At 41.0% G+C, this 8,142-nt stretch overlaps 1 long non-coding RNA gene across 2 annotated transcripts in view; it reads right to left on the bottom strand.

Moving 5' to 3' along the window:
• Positions 1-2,908, bottom strand: part of LOC138157148 (uncharacterized) — a 470,623-nt gene extending 467,715 nt beyond the window's left edge. Inside the window, exon 1 of one of the 2 annotated variants that reach the window (XR_011167316.1) lies at positions 2,604-2,908. This is a non-coding gene — a long non-coding RNA (uncharacterized lncRNA). Of the gene's footprint in view, positions 1-2,118; positions 2,427-2,603 lie in introns of those variants that run through there. The other variant, XR_011167315.1, reaches the window with a different exon arrangement.
• Positions 2,909-8,142: the final 5,234 nt, after the last annotated feature.

Below are 8,142 nucleotides of genomic sequence, written 5' to 3'. Positions count from 1 at the left end.
AGAGAGAGAGAGAGAGAGAGAGAGAGAGAGAGAGAGAGAGAGAGAGAAGGATAGATAGATAAATAGAATGGAGGGAAATACATAGTAATCATAACTGTGCAAATAATTTACAGCAAGTTTCTATGATAAAGACCTGATTTCTCAAATATATAGAGAATTGAGCTAAATATATGGAAAAAAGAGCCATTCCTTAATTGATAAATGATCAAAAGAGAGGAACAGGCAATTTCCTGATGAAGTGATCAAAGCTATCTATAGTCATATGAAGAAAAATCACTATTGACTAGAGGAATGCAAATTAAAACAACTTTGAGCTACCACCCCACACCTATCAGATTGGCTAATATGACAGAAAAGGAAAATGACAAATGTTGGAGGGGATGTGGGTAAATTGAGACATTAAGACACTATTGGTAAAGTTGTATACTGATTCAGCCATTCTTTTTTTTTTTTTTTGCTTTTAGGAGGGCAATTGGGGTTAAGTACTTGCCCAAGGTCACACAGCTAGTTTTTTGTGTGTTAAGTGTTTGAGGCCAGATTTGAACTGAGGTCCTCCTGACTCCAGGGTTGGAGTTCTATTCACTGCACCACCTAGCTGCCCTGATTCAGTCATTCTTGAGGGCAATTTGAAACTATTCCCAAAGGACCATTAAACCATGAAGACCCTTTGAGCAAGCACTATCATCACGAGGTTTGTATGCCAAAGAGATAAAAAAAGAAAAAGAACCTACATGTACAAAAATATTTATAGCAGATCTTTTAGTGGTGGCAAAGAATTAGAAATTAAGGGGATGTCCATCAGCTGGGGAATGGCTGAACAAGTTGCATATGATTGTGATGGAATACTACTAGAAATGATGAGCCGGATATTCTCAGAAAAACCTGGAAAGACTTACATGAGATAATGCAAAGTGAAATGAGAAGAACCAGGGGCGGCCAGGTAGCACAGTGAGTAAGAGCACCAGCTCCAGTGTTGAGAAGACATGGAGATCGAATCCAGGGCTCAGACACTTAGCACCCACCCAGAAACACCTGGCTGTGTAACCTTGAGCAAGTTACTTAACCCCAATTGCTTAGGGGCGGCCAGGTGGCTCAGCGAGTAAGAGCATTGGCTCCAGTGTCGGGATGACCTGGATCAAATCCGGGCTCAGATACTCAGCACCACACCCAGAAATAATAACTGGCCGTGTAACCTTGAGCAAGTTACTTAACCCCAATTGCTTTAAAAAAAAAAAAAAAAAGAAATGAGCAGAACCAGGAGAACATTATCCACAGTAACAGCAATATTATATAATATTCAACTGTGAATGACTTTGTTATTCTCAGCAATTCAATAATACAAGACAGTTCTGAAGGACTTATGTTCTTCAGAGAAAGAACTGATGGAGTCTGAAGGCAGTTTGAAGCATACTTTTTTTTTGGAGGGGGAAGGCAAGGCAATTGTAGTTAAGTGACTTCTCCAAGGTCACACAGCTAGTAAAGGTGTCAAGTGTTTGAGGCCATATTTGAACTCAGGTCCTCCTAACTCCAGGGCCAGTGTTCAATTCACTGTGCCACCTAGCTGCCCCTATTTTTCTTGGGGTTTTTTTGTCATCATGACTAACATGGAAAGTTTTGTATGACTGTGCATATATAACCTATATAAAATTGCTTGCCTTTTCAATGAGATGGGGAGGGAGGAAGAGAAAATTTGGAACTCAAAATTTTTTTACGAAATGAATATTAAAAATTGTTTTCACATGTGTAATGTAATGTCAAGGAAAGGCAACTTCCCAGGTTCAAAATACCAGCATAGGTGCTCTCCATTTTATTCAGTGACAAACCAAGAACAGAGAAGATCAAAACATGACATCATTCCAAATACAGCATTTACTAAGTGTGATTAAATAATCTCCAAGTACTACCCCACCCCAGGACCTTCCAAACATTCAATCAATTACAAAGTCTCTGTTCTAAATACTTCTCCACCCCTAGGCTATACCTTAATTAAGTCCACCACAAAGCCCCTCTTCTCAAATGGAGATTAGTTTCCAAACATAAGGTCAAAAGTTCCCCACCCCTGGATCACAATTGAATCTACCCCAGAGTTACATCAAGTTTAAGCACAGCACTTAATACCCAAATGGAGGTCTTTTCTTCATCTTGACACGAGGCAAGTTCTCAGCAATCTTAGTTCCTGGGGAGACAAGGCTTAGCAAAGCCACAAGATACATTGCCAGTCCCTTCATGAATTTATCCTCTGTCTGTAGAACAGTCCCAGAACCCCTGAACACATCAGCAAAGCCCTCTCCCAGGATTTCTGTAAACATACAACAAGAAAATCCTTCTTCAGGGCCCCTGAACCAACAGAAAGGCTCCCAGACCCCTGCAACAACAGCACTGTCCTTCACCAGTGGACAGTATTCATTCTGTCTGCAGGACAGTCTCCAGACCCCTGCAACAACAGCACTGTCCCTCACCAGTGGACAGTATTCACTCTCTGTCTGCAGGACAGTCTCAGGGCTTCTTAGCCAAATGCCAGGTTCCAGGACTTCTTCAACAGGACAGTCTTTCACCAGTGGACAAATATGGCAAAATAACATCAAAACAGACAGACAAAGTACCAGCAAAACAGCCATGTCTCCTCAGTCCTTGGCAGCTCAGGGGGCAGGTCTCAAAAGTCCAGGGCAATTCAAAGCGGCCACCAGCAATTCTCTTAGTCTCTCTCTCTCCAAGAGGTGCTGCTTCCAAAAAGATCTTCCGCCTCTCTCTAGTGTCTCTCCAAATCTACCTCACCAGCTCCTCCCAGTTCAGGACTTTCTTTTCACATCAACAAGCCCATCCCACAGGTGGGATTAACAAACTCTGGGTTTTAACACAATCAATTTGAAAACCAAGCCAATACAGGGGAATCTTTAATTGCCATTACTATCACAACATGTAATTGGGGAAAAAATAAAATAAAAACTTAAAAAAAACACACCACAAAAAATGTTGTGGTGGGAAAAAGAATGACAGTCCCCAAAGAGGCTAGACCAAGGTTAGCCCAAACCAAGGTAGTTTGTTCACACATTAGCTAGATCTCTACCTCTAAACTAGGTCTTCATTTCCCCCCATGTCATCATCTCTCAGTCCTCTCCTTACTCCATGAGACTCTTAGGTTCTTGGATCATTCCAATATAGTCCCATACAACTCTTGCTCAAATCCCATATCTTTCACTCCTCTTCCCATAAGTTTCTTTGTACCAATTAGAACTTTAATGATATCATTTTTCTGAACCCAGGTATACAAACTCATGGAAGTTAAATCCTATGGATTTCAATGAGGTCCATCCTTAATATCCAGGGTCTTATGTGTAATGTAGTTCTCACCCCACTTTGTGGCCCTATGATCTATCCCTGCTTCATGCATGCAGAGAAAGGACAGAAACACAAAGTAGGACAACCTACCTACCCATATTAGTTGGATAGATAACTAAGGGAGTTGTACTTTGTGATGACAACAAGCAAGGGTACACTGGTAAATGTTTAATAACCAGCTTTCTAGGAAAAAATGTCCATAGGATACACTTTTAAGTTTAATCTGCATTATTAATACTTTCTTGTCAGAGGTTTGTTAAGGGGAGGAAAAGGGATAAGGGAAGAGACAACAAACATGGAGGCATCTATCATGTGCTGACTTTGGAGTCAGAGGACCTAGATTCAAATTCTGACCCTGCTACTTAGTACCTTTATGACCTCAGGCAAATCTTCTGGGCCTCAGCTACTTTATCTATAAAATGATGAGATTGAACTAGATCAGAGGCTTGCATATACAACCCCCAGACAGTCCTGGGGCCTAACCAGATTAAAATGTATTTGGGAAATAGTTAACAAAAAAACTATACAATAGGAAATAGATAACGTCAATATGTGGCTTTCTAAGTAGTCTCCCTTCCTCTTTGAGTTTAATACCACTGCTCTAGGTGACCTCTAAGGTCCATTCTAACCCCATCATATGATCCTATGAACCTCTGAGTGTGACCTTAGGCAAGTTGCTTAGTTTAGCTGTACCTCATTTTTTCATCTGATAAAGGAAGTGATAATATTTGAACTACCACACCTCAAAGAGCTATTTCCAGGATCAAATGAAATGATGTATGTAAAGTGTTTTGTAAACTGAAAAGTGCTGGTCCATAAATAATAGTGATGGCTAAAGGAGATCATACATGAATCCATTTTTCTGATTTCACGATCACTGTTTCCGTGGCTAACACAGTGCATGTTGTGAGTTCTTAATAAATGTTTGTTGAAATGAACTGAATAGAAGCAAAAATTATTTATTTAGAGCAGACAGGGACCTTAAAGGACATATAGCCTGACCTATTCATTTTATAGATTAAAAAGGTGAGAACCAGAGAGGTGAAGTGACTCTCTCGACAGTCATTAGTAGCAGGGTTAGGATATAAACCCAGGTCTTCTGATTCCCCTAAATCATACTGCATGAAGGTGGGAATAGTGAAGATTTGTCAGAGAGTGAGGGATGCAATTCAACTACCGTGTTTCCCCGATAATAAGACAGTGTCTTATTAATTTTTTGGACAGAAAAACACCAGAGGGCTTATTTTCAGGGGAGGGCTTATTTTAATGAACATTGACAGCAATTTTAATAAGCAGGTAAATGTGAACAAAAAAATGTACCTTTATTCAATAAGCAAATCACTGGGAAAGAACAGGATGACGCGCTCACTGCTGCAGCTGTGATTGGATGCAGCTCGGAGCGCGGCGTGCGTTTCACAGGGGGGTTCTGTAATGTAGCGTGTAGCGCAGGGGATCACCTTCACTACAGTAGCAATCTCAATAGGGCTTATTTTCGGGGGAGGGCTTATTTTAGAGGAATCTTACACAGTAAGGGGAGGGCTTATTTTCAGGATAGGTCTTATTATCGGGGAAACACGGTAGAATGAAGAGTATTCGTGGAAGATGGAAAATAAAGGAGGGAAGGGAAACCGGAAGCAGATAAATTAAGTTAGCATTTAACAAATCATTGTTCTTTAGAGCTAAAGGAATCAGTGAGTCAACAAACATTTATTAAGTACCTACTGTATGCTAAGCAGGTAGTTAGGTGGCACAGTGGATAGAGTGAGGGCCTGGAGCATCAGGAAGACTCCTCTTCCTGAGTTCAAATCTGGCCTTAGATCCTTACTAGCTGTGTGATCCTGGGCAAACCACTCCAATATCCTTGTTGAGAAAACTCCAAAAGGAATCAAAAAGAGGAGGACACGACTGAAAAATGATTATACAACAACAAAAATATGCTGGGCACCGAACTTTGTGTTGGATAAACAAAGACAAAAATGAAACAGCCCCCACTCTCCAGGTGGTCCCATTTTGTCGGAGGAGACACAGGGGCACGCCAAAGTCAGCTCTCACCAGCAGGTGATTATCAAATTTTCATGGAGCGTTTAAACCTCAGAAATTGTCAGTCACTACAAATCAGGACTTGTTTTCTTGATCTTCTAGACTTAGGAAAGCATTAATAACAAAGATTAAATGAGGAAGTACGTCTGCAAACTTGTTTTCAAGTGAGCCCAAATGTTACACACTTAACAGCAAACTACAGTGTTGCCCTGTTGAGACCACTTGAGCTTGGCAAGAGCACTTAGAAGTCTGAGGAATAAAATCATCACAGACTGGACACCTGGCGACCTGAGGCCAAGAACTACTGTGACAACAAACAACAATGATACTACTACTGCCACCACCACCAATCATAACTGGCATTTCTATGGCAATTGAAGGTTTGCAAAGTGCTTTCTATCCATTATATCAATAAATATAATGGGTTTAAGGATGCCTTACAACACCCTCGGGGAGACAAAGTGCATACAAAAAGAATATAAACAAAATATATACAAGAGGAATACAAGGTAAATTTTGGGGGTGAGGGCTGATAGAGGGATCAGGAAAGACTGTGGAGAAGATGTCACCTGAGCAGAGTTTTGAAGGGAGTAAAGGACTCTAAGAATTGGATGTGGGGGGGGAAGGGGAAGGTTGGTGGTGCAGTGAATAGAGCACTGGCCCTGGAGTCAGGAGAACCTGAATTCAAATGCAGCCTCAGACACTTAACACTTACTAGCCATGTGATCTTGGGCAAGTCACTTAACCCCAATTGCCCCCTGCAAAAAGCAAAAAAAAAAAAAAAGAACTGGAGATGAGAGGGGGAATACATGCCAGTCACGGAGGGAAAGCCAAAGAAAAGATAGGAGATGGGAGAGAGGGAGTGTCATGTGGAGAAATAGCAAGAAGGCTAGTACAATAAATTTCTTTGTACAGGTAAGAAAACTGAGGCCCAGGCAAGAGTGCCTTGAGCACCTAGCAGAGGAGTTTAGAATTGATGTGGTTAAAAAAAAAATAGGGAGCCATTTAAAAGCGATATACTAGAAATCCGGGATCATTGATTCAGGACTTTTGACAATTGTGTTATTATGAGACTGGATGGAGAACTGTCAAGGCCAGGAATTCCCATTTTGCATGCACACAATCATATTTTTTTTACGCATGGTCAGGTCTGTAGCCAGGGAGCTTTTGTCCCCTGGAGGAAGCTAAGATGGATTTGAATTAGCTAGGAAGTTCTTTGATTGCTGTTTTAAACTTCTTTCAGCTATCTGGCATGACATAATAATTACCCGAGGCCTGATTAATCTCGGGCAGATTATGAATTATGATAGAGTTTGTGATGGTAATTGAGTGTATCCAACCACTTGCCTCTCTTTAAGTCTTTCAGTCTAAAATAGTCTTAGTTTCTCCTCTGGGTCATTGAACAGGATTCAGTCAGCTCAGCTTAGCCTTGAGAACACCAAAAGGGAGAGGCTTTGGAAATGAACTATTAACAATCCCACAACAGCTATCACTTGCCTACATGTCTAATTGTTAAACCTAATGAGTGCTGCCTTCAGATTAATGACCACTGAATCGCTCCAGTTCAAATTAAAACTTTCCCCGAAATGGCACCTCCCAAATCAGATATATTTTTAGCTTCTCTTTCTGAGATGGAGGATTAACTGTGCAAGTTTAAAGTTGATAAAAAAAAAAAGTTATTTTCTGGCTTCCCTAGTTCTTGAAACCAGACTCTGACTCTGTTCCAGAAAATAACAGAGCTCATGATTAGGAAGGGACAGAAAAAGCTGAGGCCAAATCATCTCTCAATTTTTATCAGCTGTGTGAAGGATAATGGAGTGAGAAATATGTCAATTGAAAGATAAGAGTCAGTGAGTGGGGGATAAATGAACACCTTTCATGATGACGGAAAGATTGTTACATTTACTCCTAAATATTGGGCCCTGGCAGATTGGGAAATGCTAAGGATTTTTGATGAATGTCTATTAAAATTAGAGTTGTCATATCAAAGTGGCTTCTCATTATGCAATGTGATGAGCTGCGAACATACGTTAAAATGGAATTGTCACCAAGTTGTATCTTCCCAGGGAGAATAGATTCAATCATGTCAGTCCTTAGGACTGGGACAGTTTTATATCTACCAGTCCTGCTGAGCCAGGTAGACCAATAGGGCTCTGTTCTATTGGTGACATTTGTAACCTCTTGACCCCTGGATCAGGATCAATGGCAGAGAAAGACCCCTTAATGACAGTCAAACCCACCAGCTGATAGCTCTGAGCCAGACCTTGCTTGTTCTCCCATTACAAATACCCAAAATGGAAAGCACAAGCAGGTATGAGTGAGCTTTGGTCCTAGGACAGATGACATTCCCTTTGATAAAGCACAGCATGCCTGCTGCCCCCATCAGCTGCATGAAGCCTCTACTGTGTGGAATTATATCCCTCTTGGGTATGCAGTTCACAGAGCCCTTAGGACTGAAACTTCCTACTTATCTCCAGCCCAATATGCTAGCAGTGTTCTTCTGCCATTGTGGTAGCAAAAATGAAAGGGCTGGTATTTGGATGCACTGAGCTTACTTTATTAATGAGGTGATTGAAAGTTGATGGGGGGTCATTCCTAATGAAGCTGCAACTATCTCATTTTTATTTAACTAAGATAATTTGACAGTGCTATCTCTCTGGTCATTTAGAGTCTTGGTTTTACAACACCACTTTGGAAGCAACCTCAGGGTGGCTGTTGGATTTGGAGAGGTGTTGGATTTGGAGCTGGAAGAACTGGGTTTGA

The sequence above is a fragment of the Petaurus breviceps genome, unplaced genomic scaffold (genome assembly GCF_028583685.1).
Source record: "Petaurus breviceps papuanus isolate PSGF00001 unplaced genomic scaffold, PetGlider_PUasm1.0 171, whole genome shotgun sequence".
Lineage (NCBI taxonomy): Eukaryota > Metazoa > Chordata > Mammalia > Diprotodontia > Petauridae > Petaurus > Petaurus breviceps.
Note: the sequence above shows the minus strand (reverse complement) of the source record. Positions and strands in the feature narration are given on the sequence as shown.